General features: G+C 43.0%; 1 protein-coding gene across 3 annotated transcripts in view; it reads left to right on the top strand.

Annotated features, from left to right (window-relative positions):
• The window catches only part of FGF14 (fibroblast growth factor 14), a 562,413-nt gene that overhangs the window by 60,736 nt on the left and 482,066 nt on the right, over positions 1 to 19,611 (top strand). Inside the window, exons 1-2 of one of the 3 annotated variants that reach the window (XM_073212388.1) lie at positions 17,257 to 17,478; positions 18,446 to 18,594. The exons of 1 other annotated variant lie outside the window; for it this stretch is intronic. The gene's annotated coding sequence lies outside the window, so the exon portion shown is untranslated. Of the gene's footprint in view, positions 1 to 7,152; positions 7,248 to 17,256; positions 17,479 to 18,445; positions 18,595 to 19,611 lie in introns of those variants that run through there. One more of the 3 variants, XM_073212389.1, reaches the window with a different exon arrangement.

Here is a 19,611-nt window from a genome sequence, read left to right on the forward strand (position 1 = left end):
TTCTTTTATGATTTCTTTGATAATTTCCATATAGACTGCTTTGTTTGGTCTTTCCTGCTGAAACTCATGTTAGTTATATCTTGGACCACGTGGATTTTCTAAATCACTCCTCTTTTTTATTTGTTTATAAGCCCTGTCTTTGTCATTTTGTTCTTTTTGGGGGACAAATTCCCTTGCTTTCTTCTTATAATTATCTCATTGGATTTAAACATTTTTACTTTCATATTTTTAACTTCAAAGAACTCTTTTTCTTTGTTATTCCTTTTTTGGACATTTTCTTAATTCATGGACGCAGTGTCTTATATCTGTGATGGTATCAGTGGTCATTTATTCGACATTTTCATTTTGTTTCTTTTTCCTTTACATTATTCTCTACTTTTCAACTGGAGGCTTTCCTTAATGATTCTTGCTTGTCACTCATGTTCCTACTTGAACACTGATGAGGGGTTTGTGAGCAGGTTGGGTCTGTTCATTGCTCGGTTTTTCTGTGACCATCCCCATCACTCTTGGCTGGGGATTCCCAACAGTTGGTACAGGTGTAGCTCCACGCTGCCTTAGGAGCAGGATCTCCCAGTCTCCTTCTGGGGAAGCCTAACCTGGCTGTTGACACCCTAGAGCATGGTGGGGGGAAGGGGTGATGTCTCGGTGTTTTCCCACGGCCCCTGTCCGCTGTCTCTGATGTCCTTCAATCCTGAGATTCTCAGGATCAATTTCTCCGTAGACTATTTTTCAACATTGCTGTGGGAATGAGGCCTGGGTCATCAGTCGAGGTTTCACTGGAGATGGTGGAACAGGAAAATAAATGGTCCTTATAGAGACTTTCAAATTATCCTCCTATTTTCAACCTTCTTACCACATTGTACCCTTCCCTTACAATCTACCTGGCGCTTCCAACTCCTGTGCTTTTTCTAAGTTCTCCAGGGTGACCTGGAGCCCATCTCATTGGTGTCTTCCTTCAGATGGCACTCGGGTTTAGCTTCCTCTTTTCTGCTAGATTTTTGGCTGTATATCATTTCTCAGTAGGAATAGGTCTGCTAAAATTACTTAATCTTAACAGAAGAGTGTTCTTGATGAGAAGACTTTTATATGGAATAAACTGGTATATAGATATGGAAATATAGGTAACTCAACAAGAAATAATTTAGAAAATCTACATGGTCTAAAATCTAACCAGTAGAAATTCCCACAGGAAGGACCTTATGGAAATCACCAAAGGATAAGGAAATGGAGGCTAACATTATGTGTGAGTGCATCTGTGATGAGATTTTTCTTTCTCTCCAGTAGCTTCAGAGATTGGGCCATGTAAAATGGGGGACCTTACTGGGAATGCAGTTATATAAAGTGAGGGACATAAAGTAGTAACATGCCCTGTTAATCTCCCTGTAGTGAGATACAGGAAGGCCCCTAAAAGAACAGGAACTGAGGATGTATTGATGGGCAAGTAGGTTTAGGTAGAAGAAGTTTCAGAGAAGAAAAAAAAGCAGATGGTATGATGATGGTTCTCACGTTGTGGCTTCTCGTCAGACAGGGTGCTGTCTGGTAGCTCTAAGCGTCAGTGTGGGTTGAAAACAGGTGTTTTTTTGGGGGGTAGAGGATGCCACCAACACAATTGCCAAAATTCTTGATCCCAGAAGATCCCTTGTTATCATAATGGGTTATTTTTAAAAAACCTAGGACATCCTTCCTTGGCTCATCTCATAGATAACAACAACAGCAACAAAACAAAAAAACAAACAAACAAACAAAACAATAACCCCAGAAAAAGCAAGACACATTTTAGGGTAAAAAAAGCAAAACTCAAAATATCTTAGGAAGATCAACCATTTCCAGCAGAGTTCATAAGTACTGTGCATGAAATGTGAAGTTAGAACTCTCATCACCAAAGCCTTATACCAATGCATTCTTTTGTCCCAACCTAACCTGCAGGGATTGGCACTTCTTTGTAATAGATTGTGAATCTTTGTGCAACAGGGTAAATGTGAGGCAAGAAAGAACATTTTGTTTGGTTTTATTTCCCTGAGTAGAGCCCCGTGATGCTGCTGTTTCTGAAGACTGGCTGTTATCTGCGTGCTCTGCTGCAGACAGCCTCTCTGGCTGCAGTAATTCGGGGGCATCTGAGAGCTCAGTCCGGAGGTGCACTCACACACCGTTTGGCCAGCGCTGAGCACGATGTCTTCTGAAGTGGATGTCATTTTGTAGGTTTTGTGCAAGGAGTGTTTCTCTTGAGTCATTGGATACCTACCTATGCATCTCTGAGACAGGACTAAGCCAAGAGATACTCAGATCAGCTTAATTTGTTTAGACAAATCAATTCAAAAATAATCATGTCAGCCCAAACCTATGACCTCACTGGACCGGGCTGCTGAGAGAGAGGCTGAGTGGGTGTGCTGCTGGGGCTGAGTCCTCTGATGGACCTCCGGGGGCTCATAGCAGGGCTGGAGCACAGCCCTTTTGACATCTTTCTGTGTGTGTCTGCAGAGGCTGCGGCCTGAACAGATGGCCTCGGAATGGGCTCTCATGACCACCACACATGCCAAGCAGACAGATGAGTGACCTGGCTTGTTCCTTCTCTATAAAATTTCTGTCAGCCAGGGAAAAGTGGCAAGAATAAATCAATGGCTCCTTCTTTCAGACCTAGCCTGTACCTTTCAGTCATCAAAAGAAGAAACATCCTTTGGTGGCTGTTGGGTGATTTCTCTGATAGAAAGAGTCCCCCACACATTGGAGGTTAATATAACAAATGGCCAATTTGTCTGTCAGGGACTAAATATTGGCACTGAACGACAGCAGCAGGTTTAGAGGGAGCACTGCTTATTCACTCCCAGATGCTTTGCGGCCTTTATGGCTGGGCTCTTTATTTTTGGTAACTGGTTGGTAAGTGTTCACGTCTCCCATCATCAGAACACAGAAAATCATAAACAGGACTCACACCGAATGTCCCCGGCAGCGCCTTTGTCTTCCTGCTGCACTGGAAGGCGAGGTGCCTCTTCTGAAACATCCATAGTCTTGACTCTTTCCTGAGCCCAAAGGAGCTGTGGCAGGGCTAGTTTAAGACCAATGCCCAAAGGTCTCATTCTCATTTACTCTTGAAATATCAACAGGTTGACCCCGAGCTAGGCAACTTTTGGGGTCACATGTCAAAAAATTGGTCCTGGGTGAGGAGAGTGTGGAATCTTTATTTTTTAATATTTGAGATATCATTGCATGATGAACAGCTGATCACTAATGTATCAACAAGTTAGCCCTGGATTGGGCTGTTCTTATGGCCCAGTTTCCCTTTATTTGGCATAAAGACCCCTCCCCCCAACACCTTGCTTAGAAACGTGTCATATTCTCACAGCCAAAAACTGATTTTCTAGTTATAAGCCATGGACATTGATATGTTTTCAAACAATGAACATTTGTTTGTGAGCCATGTTGAGTTAAGGGAGAAGGGAGGGTTTCACTTTTTGGAATGAATCATATATATATATAACTTTTGAAACCTTCATATGGCCCGTGGGTGGCATGTTGAATATCCCAAGACTTACTTAGAGCAATATGATAATCTAGTTCCTAAGTTTTGCACAGCTTGACATATTGATCTGTTTGTAATGTTTCTAGGAATACCATCAATAGAAATAACTTCATAAGACCTTTATGTTGTGATCTGCTTTAAGCTGTCTTACTGGTTAGCTAGAAGCATGATGGGCCAGTCAAGTCAGAGAATTAAAAGTGGGATTTCTGGTCTTATTTCTAATTTGGTTATATCTGAGCTATTTCTTGAGAAATATCACTCAATATATCTCCTCACTGATGTTTAAAAATACATATGTGAAACAAAGCTGTCTAACTTGCAAGGTTTTTCAGGGGAGTTCTTTTACAAATGCTCAGAAACTCATATGTAGAAATTATCACTAATGACTGAGCTCCTTAGAACTGTCAAGAAGGATGGCAGTGTTTCAACCAGCCCTTGTGAAGAGACAGGTCTGCTGTGAGTTAGTCATCATCTGTGGATGATGTATTTGAGGACATGATGCACAGCAGTTGAATTTATTTAAGAAAATGTTGGTAAGCTGTTTTTTGGAGAAGTCATGGATTGCACATCAGATTCTGGGAAAATGGAATTTTCCCTTAGCTTTGTAAGTGTGGCAGAAGGGATCTTCACTATTTTCCATTTTTGGATTCTCATTAGTGTTACACACATATACTCAATAAAATCTGTGATAATTAAAAATGCCGTCTTAGATTTAAGATATATTGTGAAAATATTAACACATAATGTCATCTCGGAATAATGATTTGTTGGACTTCTGCTTCATTTATGTATTTTCTTTGGGTAAAAGGGCAGTCAACTATTTATGGTTTTCTTACCCTTTTGTTCGGTTTATTGAAATAGAATGTGACCTTTGGGCGCTGATATCTCAGGACAGCCCCATGAGTCTTAGCACAAAAAACTTGAAAAAGTTTCTCTTCTCCTTTTTGCACCCCTCCACATTATAATCAACCACTTAACATGTTCTTAAAGGTGGAACCTAATGACTATGATATAAGTATAAAGATGAGGAGATGAGACCAGAGGGGCTGAAGAACTTACTCCGGGAAGGCTTGTGCAGAGCCACGGCCAGAATTCAGGTCATTTTATTTTTTGTTTGGCTCTTGCACAAATATTTATTGTGCTGAGTCCTGTGTTTGTTGCTATTTCTGTACCTCTTCTATTCCATATGCTGCCTGCCTATCTCTGCTCTGGGGGATTTGATCTATGGAAGTTACTTTTCTTTCCACGGGGAAGCATTGTTTTAGTGCCCATTCTCCTCAGTTAAACTCAGAGGACTTCCTCAGTGTCCTCCTTTATAAAATGAGGATGCTGTACTACCAACTCCAAACTTTCTGGATTCTGTCCCCTGTGATCAATTACATGCAAAAATGCATTTGAACCCTGAGCATCCTTCACGGTGCATTTCATGTAGCTTCTGTCCATCATGCCGTGTTTTGCTTATTTTTACTTCACCTTGTTCTTAAAGGTGGCATGAGAAATAATGCTGTGAGGCCCCTCCGTGACACATGCTCAAACATGGGGGTCAGTTATTTTAAACAGCAGAATGCAGTTTGCTTCAGGTCCCACGTCCTGAACAAGCCTCATTTTCAGTGCCTTTTCCGGTGATTGTGTGCAGGCCCACATTAGAGCGCCGCAAGCTATTGTCCTCAGGGCCTAGCAAAATGTGAATGTATCATAATGAGGCAAAAGTTTAGCTAATAATTGCAAGCCAGTGCTGCACATATGTCATGGAGCACAGCGACATTTCCACTTGGGATCCCAGGTATGGGGATAAAATCAACATCTGTGTTGAATTGCATAAGCTAGAACTATGTCTTTTGGGATATTAACATATTAGAAAATAGAGTAGTTCAGAATATCATCATTAAAACAGCTCTGTACTTTTTGGCCTGGGATAATATGAAAGTAGCCATTCATATGTTGGTTGTTTCCTGTGTCCCAAGGATTTTGTGGACTGCTTTATATATAGCATTTTGTTTAACTATTTAAGAAATCCTATGGCATAGTTTATTATCCACATTGTACAGAAATGGAAACTGAGTTGCGGAAAGATTAAATGACATGTTGAAGCGCTCACAGCTGCCATTCAAATTGAGGGTATAGTCCTAATCACTGGGCTGTAATTCACCCAAGCCTGTCCATTCATTCACTGTGTTCTTATTGGCATATTACTGTTTGGGATGCCAGAAGAACAGAGAATAAAATAGACAAATAATCCTGCCGTCATGGAGCTGTCATTCTTATAGGCGAGAAGGGAAGTGAAAGGATGGGTGAAGAGCAGAGGCTGAGCTTGGTGCCGGGACTTCGGAGAAGAACGGCACAGTGAAGGGAGCAGGGAGCGAGGGGCAAGGGTGTGGGGCTTGCAGGCTTGAGTCGGTGGTCCGGAAGGCCTTGCGCAGGTGTCACCGCAGTGGGGGACGGTAGGACTGGAGCCCACTGGAGAGAACCAGGGAGAAGTCGGGGGAGAGGGGAGTAGGAGAGAGCAGGAGTAGAGACAGCTCTTCGGAGTCACGTGTTAAAAAAATTGGCCCTGGATCAGGAGAGTGTCGGACTACTATTTTTTTAAGATTTAAAAAAGATTTTGTTTTTATCATTGTGTGATGAATCGCTAAATGGTAAGGTCTAATAGAGAAGGAAAATTGAAGGATGATGTAGGAGAGAGACGTGAGAATTGCCGTGATACCTACAGAGTGGGTGAGTTACACTGGGGCCCAGTGCGAAAGTGGAGGCCTTGGTCTTAGGCTGGAGCCCGGAGATGGCTCAGGATGATAGAGGGAAGGCAGGGGGAGGTGCCCCGTGCTGGCACGGGGAGGTGGACTCTTGGGCAGTGATGCCATCCTCTCCGGATTGCTCCTATATTTTTCACCGAGAAAGTGAAATCATATCCTGAGCTGGGGCTGGGGGCGGTGTGCTGGAAATCTGAAGAGGGAGTGGGGCGGACCCGTCCTGCAGGAGGGCTCGACTGGCTAGCGCGCATCTCTGGTCCATTGCCCGCCAGCACTCAGGGTGCGCGTGGGGTCAGAGGCCCGTGTTCAGAGTGAGAAAACTCGTGTGGTTGTGGGTTCTTTTCCTGGGGAGGACCTTGCTTCTCAAACCAGGTTAGGATGAAGAGAGTTGGTGGAAAGTTAGGTTTGAATGTGGTGAGGGTTTTGCCCAAGAATGTAATAAAGAGAGAACAATTATGAAATTTAAGCTGGGGAGGTGGGATGTGAGGACATGGGGAGGGTGGGAGGCATGGACAGGGTGAGGAGGTCTGTGGACTGTAAGTCCTGGTAGGGTCCAAGAGCGAGGGACTGAGGGGGAAACAGGAGCGGGTAGTCCGAGCATGCAGTGCCTGATGCCGAGGCTCCTTGGAGATGAGGCCTTCTTGGCTGTAACTGTAAGTCTGAGCAGCTGCGGTGGGCAGAGGGCGGGATCACTGGAGGAAAGGTGCCAGGACCTGAAAGGCCACCAAGAATTATTTCAGGTTTTCCTCTAGAGATTGATGGTGAGATAAAAGTCACAGAACTCCAACAGGGAGGGGTCAGCCGTCATTGCCGGAAACAGCAAGTTTGCTGGGTTTTGAGGGACAGAGAACAGCCTGCTCACAGGGAGTATTGCCCGCAAGCTGTGCGGAGGAGCTGCGGGCCATGGGGCGGAGGAGGAGTGAGAATCTTCTGGCAAAGAGGAGAATGAGGACACCAGCCTGGCTCCTGGCCCCACGGTTCAGGTGCTTGTGAAGCAAACAGCCTTCACGCATGGGGCTGGGAGGCGAGTGCCCAGAGGGGAGCCAGGTCACTGCCAGGGGCAGGGGGCTGAACGGGTCAGTCTGAGGAGGGGTGTGCTGCTGCTGCTGAGCTCTGGTGGGCCCAGTGGAAGAACCCCAGGACCCGGGGTGGTGGAGAGGGCTGGAAGAGGTGCAGAGAGCCGGATGGGCTGGCAGGCTGGGAGAAGGAAGGAACAGAAAATCCTGGCTTCCCCCAAGTGGAAGCCCGAGGTCGCCCCAGGGGTCTGCAGGCAGCTGGAGGTGGGGAGGCTGGGTGTGAAGACGAACAGAAGGGAGGGAGTCTGCACGAGCACACAGGATTTGGGGTCCTCCCGTTTCCGGTGTAGAAGCTTGGAGAGTCAGTGTTCCCTGAAGCACCAGGATATCGGGAATACTCTTCTAGCACCTAGACTATAAGGCCCTCTTAATTTATGCTGGGCATTTATGATTCATCATCTGTGAGAATATGCAACTGAGGAGCTGCGGATCTTGCTGCTTTAGTGGTCTAGCTATTGCTTCTCCGTTGTGCATCGTGCTGTCCAGCTATGCTAAGCATCTGCACGGTTCTAGGCCCTGCATGCACGCTTTAGGTGAGCAGTAGGTGAGAGCTACTCACCTAGTGGATGGGGGCCTTCTTTGAGGAGTTTACGGTCCAGAGGGCAGAAACGCAGACACACATACTAACACATATCTACAAGGAACATAGACCCATGTCCTCTCTACAGGGGGATAGAGGAGGTAGGGACGTGTTTAGATGTCAGATTTCCTAGACATGTGGAAGACAGAACGTCTTATCTAGAGGACCAGTTTCACCCATTTTTGTGAGACCCTTAACAGAATTTTGCAGCTACTTCCAAAGAATTTGATTTCTGGGAAGTTATATGGTACTTCAAATGTGTTCAAAGTATTTTTGATCAGTAAATGAACAGGTGGATGGATGGATGGATAAATAATAAATGCACTTGTGAAGGGCTTCAACTTTTAAGATTGTTAACCTGAATTAGTTGTGAACATTTGTTTATGTTAAAATTTCGGTGGGAAATGGAACAGTTGGACTTGATTGCCTTTAGCTCCAGAAGGGAGAATGGAGGAGAGGAGGCCGTACGCCCACTGGCATGAGAGAATAGAGGGGACAGGCTCGTGACATCTGGTTCTCTCACCGCTTGTCCCTGGTAGTGGTGAGGAGCTCCTCTGGGTATAGATCCTCAGGTCACATTGTAGTGTTTGTTCTAAATCTTTGTGCTGATGTTTCCAATTCCCTTTATGCTATCGTTTGCTTATAAAGTATTTATTTATTTTTTGAAATGAGCCCATTCTCTGTTTTCAGGATAAGGTTGTTTGTCTTCTATCACATAAAAGAGATTTATAGACATGCTTTTGGCTACCAGGACATATTTATTTGAATTAAAAGAATCGTTTGGAGTTGGAGACATCTTAGTAATTAGTGGGTACTTTGCCCGTGTCATAGATCGATGGAAGAGCTTATTTGAGATGACCACGACGACTTGGGCTGAATTTTAAGTGCTCTTACATTGCTCTGTGCCGGCTCCCCTCCTTACCGCTCTTCCCAAGTAGTCTGCACTTCTGGGTCCTAACAGATGCACCACAGGCAGCCAAACATGAGGGGTTGTGTATATGATTTTATGTTAATGTCTATGTTACTGAAAGCAAGTAGGTACTGACCTAATTCAGGTAACGCTGGAGGACCAGAGAGCCACTCCTGGGCTGCCGTGCATTTACTGGCATTCTTCACTTTGCTTTGATCAAGATACCTTGAAATGTGAGCCATAGATGCTGGGAAGCAAATTACCCTTTAACTGTTTTTGAACTTTTGGATTATGCGGCATTGATCCTAAACTAGTTTGAACTGCCATTCTGGTTTAACCCGTGCGCTGAGAAGTTTCTTGCCTTCAGTCCACCTTTTTTTGGGGAATAACTGGGATCATTACCCTGACTTTTTCTTCCATTCATATTCTACTGATTATTAATAGTTTATTACTTTCAGTCCTTATGGACTTTCTTATTCAGCCACAGCCTCTAGGGCTCTGGAACCTTCGTTTTCTTACATCCATTTTTCTTTTTTTTGCTGTTTTTCCCCTTTTTCTTTTTATGTATTTAAAAATATATTTAATTCTGTAGAATATCAATTTTTAAATGCTTTATAATAATTTTGAGCTGTTTTCTTGTATGTTGGCTGCTTCTGTCACCCAGCCCTGTCTCATAGCCAGTGTGATAATAGATGAGTACCTTTCTCTCCTGTCAGTGATGAGGAAAAGGTGTTAAAGATGCTATTCATCACCTATTTACTAGTCATCAATTTGTCCCAAGAAAATAATTTATAAAGCTAAAGAAACCATAAGAAGGGGGTCAACATTCTTTTGAATCTGATTTATTTAAATGAACTTAAGACTATGGATTGATTTTCTGCCTAGTGTGGCCTGATTATATATTTTGGCATTGTACAGTTTTGTGCTTTCAGCATATTAAATGAAATTGCAAATATTTTGGCTGCCATATTTTCAGTGGAGAAGTTTTCTGTCTAAGTGTTTGCATTTGATGTTTTGGTTATCGTTCCTGGGGTTCTGGGCTTCTTCTTTATATTTTGCATTTAATTTTTATTCGAGGTCATGCTTTGAAACTTGATTTAAACAATACTCAGCACGATTGTGATTCAGCTTACATTTCAATCTCAGAAATAATAGCAACTCTAAGTTCCCCTTTCTTCTCAAGAATGCCCAACCCGAAACACAAGGACTGTTTCGTTTTGTTATGCTTTTTTAAGCATCTCCTGTGTCCACTGGAGCAAGTGTGAAAAAAAACATTGGCATTTTAAATTTATTGAACACTTTTGCTTGTTTACACCAGCACTGTTTATATACGCTTAGGGTACATCCATGAACAGATGGCCAAAACCCACAAAAAATCTGTGCTTCATTGAACTTATGTTCTATCTGGGGCAGGTGGGGGTGGGGTCGGGGGGAAGAGACAAAATAAAAACAACATGGTGGGTAAGTATAGTGTCCAGCTTGGTAGCGGATGGTGGTGTTATGATAACACGTAAAGCAGGGTAGGCAGGGTTAGGGATGCTGGACTGGGGGCAAGGCTGCAACTTTAAATCTAAGTAGTAAGGTCAGGGTGGGTGTCTCCATGGTGCGGGCATTACCCGTGGTGGCCTCTGGCAAGTGTGGCTCCAGGCAGGGGGCACAGCCTGTGAGTTTCTCATTCCACGTGCAGGTGATACCAGGGTGGCCAGGGTGGCCGAGTGACGTGAGCAAGAAGGAGTGATGGGGGCAGGCGCCCGACGCAGGTGCTCCCCAAAGGGAATGATCTGAGAACAGCCCGAAGTGGTGTAATAGGGACTGGGGACATTGTTTCTTATCAACAGCAAGAGAGAAAACTAATTTCAAGTAACATTTTTCTAGTTTTTTTTTTTCCTTCTGTTGTTGATCTTGACCTGGCTGGACACTCTCTGCTCTTTTTCAAAATTCTTTGGGAAAAAAATAATTCCATGTGTGATTAAAAGCCAGCATAATTCTTTCATCTTTCCTCTGGTGTCCTTTATGCCTTGTGGTTGTGGGGTGGTAGGAAAGCTGTTCGTGGAGATCTGGCCCCATCGCTTCTTTTCAGGTTCCTTCCATTTCCTTTCAGCATGTTCTCTTTGATGTACTTTGATTTCAAAGATATTTCCTTTTTTTAAAAAAAATTACAACTGTGTGTGTGTGTGTTTGATATTCGCTGGAGGATCACAGTAAAGTTTTAAAAATTCACCCTTTAACACTTCTAAAATGATCAACAGAAATAACGAATATCAATGAATGGTTAGCATACAATATGGTAAAGTGAAAAGGTGGTGGGTTTTAATGAGTTATTTAAATATTTTAATATTTGTTATGTTCTTAGAACACATAGTCTCTCATAGGAAAGCGTAATATCTGTCTAAATAGAAGGAAAAAAAGAACCATGAATGGCCAAGACACTGCCTCATTTAGGCCCCATTTCGTCACATGTAAATCAGGGCTAATAGCCATCATGCCCAGTTGTCTTGAAGATTAGACATCCGTGTGTGTGTCTTGCATGGAGTCTGGCATCCTGTGATAACAGTGACCCTGTTAATGGTCACTATTTGGGGGCCTGTTGTGTTACAGCCACTGCGCTCAAGGCTTTGTATCCAGGCTCTGATCCCATCCTCACAAAGGCCACTGGTGTGAAAACTCCATGAGGAAGAAGCCTCGTCTGTTGGGCTCCTGCTGTATACCCCGTATGGAGACCGGTGCTTCATGTACATTAGACACTGGATTTCTAGTTCTTGAATGAGTGACAAGAAATGCCCATTTTACAAATGAGGAAACTGAGGTTTGGTGAGATTATATAGAGTGTAAATGATTCAAGGGGTTACAGTAAGTAAATGGTGGGGCCAGAATTTGAATCTGGGCACACCGAGCCCGGAGCCCTAGCTCTTACCTAGGTACTGTGTTTAGGGCTGTCCTTTCCATCCTTTAGTCCACAGCATCTCCTTTCCAGGTTCATCCTAGGGGCGTGTGAGAACCACATTGTTTTCAGTTTTCAAATTAAAAAAAGCAGACGTCTGGTAAGACCTCACTGCATATGTTCACAGGGGAGTCCGTAAGGTTTTTGAAAGAAAAGACTCTTGGTAAACAATCTGGATTGCTGTACAAATAATATGATTTCAATTTGACTCTGAGATAAGGTTTTTGCTTTTACCAATGTCATGTCACTTCCTTTTAAACGGTTAAATCATCTTTTAATGTATTTTTTTTATTAGATAACTCGTGAAAATTATGAAGCAGACTCTTTAATGGTACTCAGCTTACTTCATCAGTGATAAAGACAGGAAACAAAATAAAAAGGAGCAGATTAATAACTAGACAGCAAGATCTTATAAATCCTTTATAACTATATATGTATCTTACTTTATTTGAAGGCTCAGAATTCCAGGTATTCTTAGAGAAATTTGTGACTAACACAGCTTAAAAGGTCACAAACTGACGTGTAGCAGGTTTTCTTTGTATTTCTTTTATACTGGAATGTGGCAAATGCTGACGCAGTATTGACACTAATTCATAAATTGACATTACAGCAACTTTTTTAACCTCACAATTGGGCAAAAAATTGGAAAAAATCATTGGAGTCCATGCCAACCAAATTGATGTCATGGGGAGAAACCACAGGGCTTCTACCTCACCTTTATCTTATTTACCCAGTTCAAAAAATGCTGATATTAGGATCAGTCTGTGAGAAAGGAAAGGACCAATCAGGTCAAAGTAGAACATTTCTCTAACTTTTATTTTTTTGTTTTTAATATCACTTTTAAAAACAAATTTTTTTAATTTGAAGGTAAACTGGGAAGAGGCAGAGATTGGACAGAAAAGTATGGGTGAATATTTATTTATTTATTAGGTATGTGGGATTAGAGCACATGTGGCAGTATCTGTTTTAGGAATGATTTATATACTTTTTAGTATGAAATAATAAATGTATCAATCTTCTGAAATTATCAAAGTTCCATGTGGCCTTCTATTTTTTATTATTTTGCAAAGTTAATAGTGATAATTTTACCTAAAGGAAATTATATAGGGGGCAGAGGAGATACTGATCTTTTATTGACATGTATGAGAAGACTTAAACATTAGGCAAAGCTTTGGATAATTTTTTTAAGAGTAGGTGCATCTCAAGAGACTGATTGATTATCACTGAAATACTCCATCTTTATTGATGCCATGACTCACCATCATTAAAGACATGGCAGTTATGGGATCCCCAAAGCCACAGGGATACATTATATATTGTCATTGTGACAGGCCTAATAGGTCTTTTCCACTGGTAATAAATGAGTTCCTGTACTCCATGCCAGGGTGTATTTTATTGACTTCCTCCATTTCCATGGTGAGGCCTCAGCCTTGGTGGTAAAGCATGTGCCAGGCAATTACACTTTGAAGTTGCTAAATGGTAAGTATTAAGCCACTGAGCTAACTGCTCAAGGAGTTCATGGCAATACTCTGGGCATTTGGGCATGGCATATATAGAGAGAGCAGTATGTAAGTATGTTTAGAAAAGTACTGCTTAAGCTCTTCTTAGGAGGCTTATGTTCAGCCCATTCACTTTTCATTCCAATGAATGCTAGAAGGGATGTGCTTGGTGAGCCATCGGATGTTCTAGTATTTGGGAGTCTCTCAGGTCCTGATGTCCCTGGGCTCAGTCTAACCCTCTCTGGGGCAGACCGCTCTGCCCCAGATGTGCCAGGAAATGCAGTCTGTTTCTGGTACAATTTGGGTTGAAAAAATTTTTTAGAAATTTGAGGTCACCTTGAACCTCTGGCTTTGAAGACAATTAAAATGTGGTAGGGAAGGAGTGTAAATAAATCTGAACCAATTCTTTAGAATGAAACATAATTTTTATTAGTTGTAGAATCAGAAACTAGTGGAATGCTACTGGTTATGAACCAGATATGGAATCTAACTTTATTATATTAAGTTACCCTGTCTTAGTTTAGAAAATCCATTGAGACCCAATCAAAATTAATGAAATATAAGCACATTTTGTAGTAGTGCTTATATTAGTCCAAATGGTCAGTTACTGTCTCCTGTAATAATCTCATAGGCACACACACATACTTTCAAAAATGAAGTATAGAAAAGTCTGGTAACAAGCATTTATAAAAGGTTTCTACTAACTAAAACTATAGGATTCACTAGAAAATGAAAATTTGTGCTTATAATGACCCTAGAAGAGAATACATTTCAAATTCATTAAAAATTACATTCTTTGTAGTTGCATTGTTAAATATATTATTTTGCATTATGATTCCTTAATAAATGGATAATTATTATGTAGTAACTCCAAGACAACTTAAATCGTATCCCATCCCATTTCTCTATAGTATGGAAATTAAAACAGTCCATATAACTTGAATTTCCAGCAGTCAACAGGAGTCTAGCTAATCTGTTTTATAGCACCAAATCAAGGAATATTAGAACTACAGATTTCAATTTAGTCATTCTGTTGATGAACATTTGATCCATAGCAATGATGGGGTTTTCCCAAGGTCCTACAGCCGTTGGGCAGTCAAGGAGAGATGGCGTTCTGGCCCTCTCCTCACTGACGGGTGCTGTTTCCTCTCTGGCACGTCAAACGCAAATCAGACATTTTAACACTTTTGAATGGCTTAAAGTTTCTCTGCATTTGAACTGAAGGTCACTCATTGAGCCCGTATTCGATAAAGGCTATTTAGCATACAGCCGACTGGCCCCATAAGGACTCTTTTTTATATAGAGTTGGCCAAGAATTTGGTCGAAGAAGCAACGGAAACAGGAAATGAGGTCACACTTCCGGAAGGGTCGGTAATCAACATCTGCCATGGCTTCATGTATCTTGCCTTGCTGCTTTCCAGATTCCAGCCCCCTTTGAGGGACGGGTTGCACAGGTGGGGGCATGTAGGTAAGCAGGTGGGTGCTGGGCAGCCTCTCTCCGTGTGCTCCCTGGCTTGTTCTCAGAAGTCTCCTTTAGAGAGCTTGTGCTCTGAGTAGACGCATTGCCCTGACCCCAATATCTTATACTAGTTCCCCCTTCTGCATGGTTTTACTTTCTGCGGTTTCAGTTACTCATGGTCAACTATGGTCTGGAAGCAGATAATCCTCCGCCTGATGAATGACACAGGGTCAGTAGTAGCCTGACACTGTGACACCATGCCTACATCATTCACGTCACTTTATGTCATCGCATAGACATTTGATCATCTCACATCATCAGAAGAAGGGTGAGTGCAGCACAATAAGATATTTAGAGAGAGAGAGAGACAGAGATCACATTTACATAATTTTCATTACAGCGTATTGTAATTGTTCAATTTTATTATTATGATTGTTAACCTCTTTGTTTAAAATTTATAAATTATACTTTACCATAGGTATGTGGATGTAAGAAAAAACTCTACATATCCAGGTTTCTAGGTTTCTGCAGCTTCAGGTATGCACTGGGGGTCTTGGAACATATCCTCCGTGGGTAAAGGAGGACTACTCCGTTGGGACCCCATCAAGCTGATCCCTTCCCCTCCCGGTGCTCAAGAGAATGAGTCTCTAAGAAAGAAGTAGCAGCCGTGAAAAGGCGAAGTGTAAAACCTGGGAGTGAAACCTGACTGCAGCCACATTTCTCTAGAATAACTCCAGTCCCATGGCGAAGTCTCAGGATAAAATTACGTGGCCCCTGTGGTGTGGCACCAATCGAATGTGTGCTGGGGATGTATCCGCTCATGTCTGCAGGTCAGGAAGGGTCAGTCAGGTCTCTACCTGGATGAGCACAGAGTCTCCAGAAACTTTCACCCTGTGAGTCATCTTTGCTGACTTGTGAAATTATATTTTTTGTAGTTTGTAAGCTTTCACTTATACTCTTTCATTTCATGCTCACAGGTTGGATAGCAGAAATCATTCTTTCCATTTTTCTTTAGTGGCAGGACAGGGACTCAAACTTAAGACTCCTGATTAACTCCCAAACTATTATTCTTTGCAGGCTCCACAGCCGCTTTGGGAGAACATGCACACACACGCACACACACATACACACACTTATTTGGACTGTGGAAACCATACAGGTGTGTATCTGTCCACAGATACACTTTGGTGGGTACTCAGAAAAAACACTGACAACATGCTTTGTAACCTTGAAGCTATAGCTCAGTGGCAATTTAGGGACATCCAAAAGTGGCTTTCACCAGTCGCTCTCTCTCTACACACACACATGCACAAGCACAGATCATTTAGCACATATATATCTGTATCTATGTATCAATCACTATCTTTAGCTATTGTCCTCCGAAAAAAATGCCTGGTTGCCATCAGCATAAGGCTGTAGAGTTAATTGTTTCAGAGCTGATGAAGGACGCAGGCAGCCTGCCATTCGACTTGAGTGCATGGGAAGCTCCCACAGACCCAGAAGGACCTTCCTGCGGTCACTTGTAGTTGAGTAGCCATCATGGCAGTCACAGCTGTCTGGCTTATAGTGGTGATAGCAGAGATATTCTTGCCCCTCACCTCATGCTAGCTGTGCGTGGGCTAGTCCTCGAATAGAACTGCAGGTTGTGTGGGATCTGCACTGCATTTGGGGAGGGCGAGTCCCTGAGAGACTGAGAGACGTCACCTAGGTGGGAGGCTGGGCACTTCCAGGGGCATATGCCCAGGCTTTCTCTTGAGCATTCAGAGCCAAGCGGTTTCGAGTCAGGTGACTGATGGCATCTGAGCACCTGAGCTGCCAGCAAAGTGGGAGGCATGCTCCTCAGTCCAAGCATTGCGATTTCCAACCTTTGCCGGCTATGATTAGACATGTAATTGTGCATCTAAAATTAGCCTACTATTTGCATATGTAATTAATTGCAATATAGTCAGTTCTCTCTGGTCTCCTTTTCCTATAAATCGAATTACTCAGACTCTTATCTGACACTAAAATCTTTTTTGTAAGTACATATGACATTTTGAAGGATAAGATTATCTGCTATTTATAGTGCTCTAACTTCAAATCCAGGGCCTTCTGCTGCGATCAGACAGCTAGGAGGCCTCTGTTTTTCAGGAAACAGTCTCAGAAACTTTTTCACAGCAGAAGGTTCTCTCTTTAAGTGTTGAGCATTGAGTAGTGATCACGAGCACCGGCTACCTCTTCACCCCAAACCAGATGATATACTTTTGCATAAATCTTGCACTCAGCAAGGACTTGGCCTTCATATATTCACTGACCAAGGGTGCATGTACTGAACACCTACCCACCGTGTGCCAGGCCCTGTCTCGGGCGATCCAGGGAGTGGTAAATACCATCCCTAGTGTTAGGGGTGAAATTGTAGCCCCCCCCAAATTCATAGTTGATGACCCAGCCAACAGTACTTCAGAATGTGACTCTGTGTGGAAAAGGGGTCATTGTACATGTAGGTAGTTAAGATGAGGTCATATTGGAGGGTGGGCCCTTCATGCAGAGTGACTGGTGTCCTGATACAAAAGGGACATGTAAACACAGACACACACACAGGGAGAACACCATGTAAAGATGAAGGGGTGATGCTTGTAGAAGCCAAGGAGTACTGTAGATTGCTTCAAATCACCAGAGGCTGAAGAGAGGCCTGGAACCTTTCAACATAACCCACTGGAGGAACCAGCCCAGCTGACATCTGGATCTTGGACTTCCAGCCTTCAGAACTGTGAGACAGTAGATTTCTGTGGGTTAAGTCCCCAGTGTATGGCTCTTTGTTACCGCAGCCCCGGCAGACTAGTGTAGCTGAGCACCCAGTCTGGTGGGGGAGGGTCCTCTAAGGCTCAGAATTTGCAGTCAGGGCCTTCTGTGTGGCTGGCGGCCCCTACAGGGTCCAGGGCACTCCCTCTGTGGGTAGAGTCCAGACTGAATTCTGGCCCCTTCCAGTGGTTTGAATCTCATCACCTCTGTGCCTTGCTTGGCCTGTAGGGCTACTGAGGCATTCACCCACTCAGCCCTCAAGGGACTCAGGGGGGTGTGGGGTTGCTGAAGCCTCCGGCCTCCTCCACTTACCTAGAATGCCAAATGGCATGATCAATTTCCGTGTGAGCATGGTGGTAAAATAATAGGAAAACACCAGTCTAAGCAGCCAAAATTTAAAAAATCAAGTATAATTGGGGTCAATTTTGATTTCCACGGGTCCAGAATGCTAGGCAGAGTGCATTGTAACAGTAGACTCTTTCGTTACAGGGGTTTGCGATCTTGCCATTGCAGGAGGTTAGATGGGGGCCGGGGGAGGATTATCTGTGTTGAGGAAAGAAACAGGAACTAAGCAAGAGTTAAACGGAATTTGGAGCCTGGCTGCCACCCAGGCGGAGTGTGGGAATGAGAAATCAGGTGCTGTGTAGGGGACTATTAGGAAAGTTGACATGTTACATAGAGGCCAGGAGTCAGGTGGGCTGCTCCCCCCATAGTGGCGAATGAGGGGCATGTGGTGAGCGAGGGGTAGGTCCTGCCGGGAGTGCAGCCATCCACAGCTCTCAGACTTGCTGTGCCTGCTCAGGGCTGCCAAGCCATTGAGAGTTTGGTCCTACGTTTTGTGAAGTGTGTAGAATAAATGAAGGAGGTTTAGAAACCAGCACATCTCCAAGCTATAAAGAGAAATTCACTTGTATTGAGGAAAAATGCATTCCTAGGGCACGCTGACATCAGCAAGGCATCCTCTTTGTATCATGAGTCTGAAAACCTTAGTGACTGCATGAATTGAATTAATGAATGTGGAGTGACCTACAGACAGTGAAAAGCAGACATACGACCTGAAGAATTGTGGACGCACTTCACGCAGGTGAGTCGCCTTCCGCCTCTCCGTCATTCCAAAAGAACTCAGCATGTGATACCCCTGGTCATAACCGTTACTCCAGGACAGGACTGCATGATTTTTACTATAATTTTTCAAATCTCTCAGAGGTCTTATGATCAGCTTTAGAACAAAGTAGTTACATTAAAAGAAATCCGATTCTTAAAAAGATCTGCTTGAGGTATCTGAGCAAATGCTGACATCCTGTTTTTCGGCCATGATTACACATGCACACAGACACTGTAGTCCAAGAGAGCTATGCCAGGCAATCTGTAAACATATTTTAATTTTTCTCTAAATGTTTCCCATTGCTTTCATATGTTGAATTTCACATGTACTTGCATGATGCCTGGTATTCACCTGTGCAAGCCATGCAATCTAAATAAGGGGAAATAAGCCCTGACAGGAGGCAAGCTTCTAAACCAGAAGACCCACCCCTTGGAGTCAATATTAAATCTAGAGTATTATAACATATCAGAAACTAGCAGAAAGGCAAGTTTTGTGCCTGGAGAGAAATTTTACTTTCTTAAATTCTACATTCCTGACACGTCAGCTGCGGTACCTGACCAAGTGTACTGCAATGTAGCTATGGGATTGCATAGTACTTCCTGCGCATCAAAGTAGTTATGGCCTAGTTTCTGCTCTTTCACGGTGCTGGTATATTCACGAAGAGTATAATGTAATGTACAACATTTTTTTTTAATATCTTGGGATATTGTAAAAAAGAGTAATTTTCTAGAAAGGTAGAGGAAGGAATTAAGGCTTTAATGTATCTGTGTTAGGCTCTGCCTTTCTGTATTTGAGGTCTTACCTAGTTTATTTCAGGCCTGGGGTTCTCCCTAAGGTACACAGGACCTAAGCTAGTATATTTTAGAGGCATGATATTTGGGACAGAAATTTCCAGCTCTGGTTTTGTTATATGCTGGGGGATCCTCAACTATTTCTAGGGGGATTACAGAATATCTCAAAAGACAATACATTTTAAATTTACTTTAATTTGATAAC

The sequence above is a fragment of the Manis javanica genome, chromosome 9, assembly GCF_040802235.1.
Source record: "Manis javanica isolate MJ-LG chromosome 9, MJ_LKY, whole genome shotgun sequence".
NCBI lineage: Eukaryota > Metazoa > Chordata > Mammalia > Pholidota > Manidae > Manis > Manis javanica.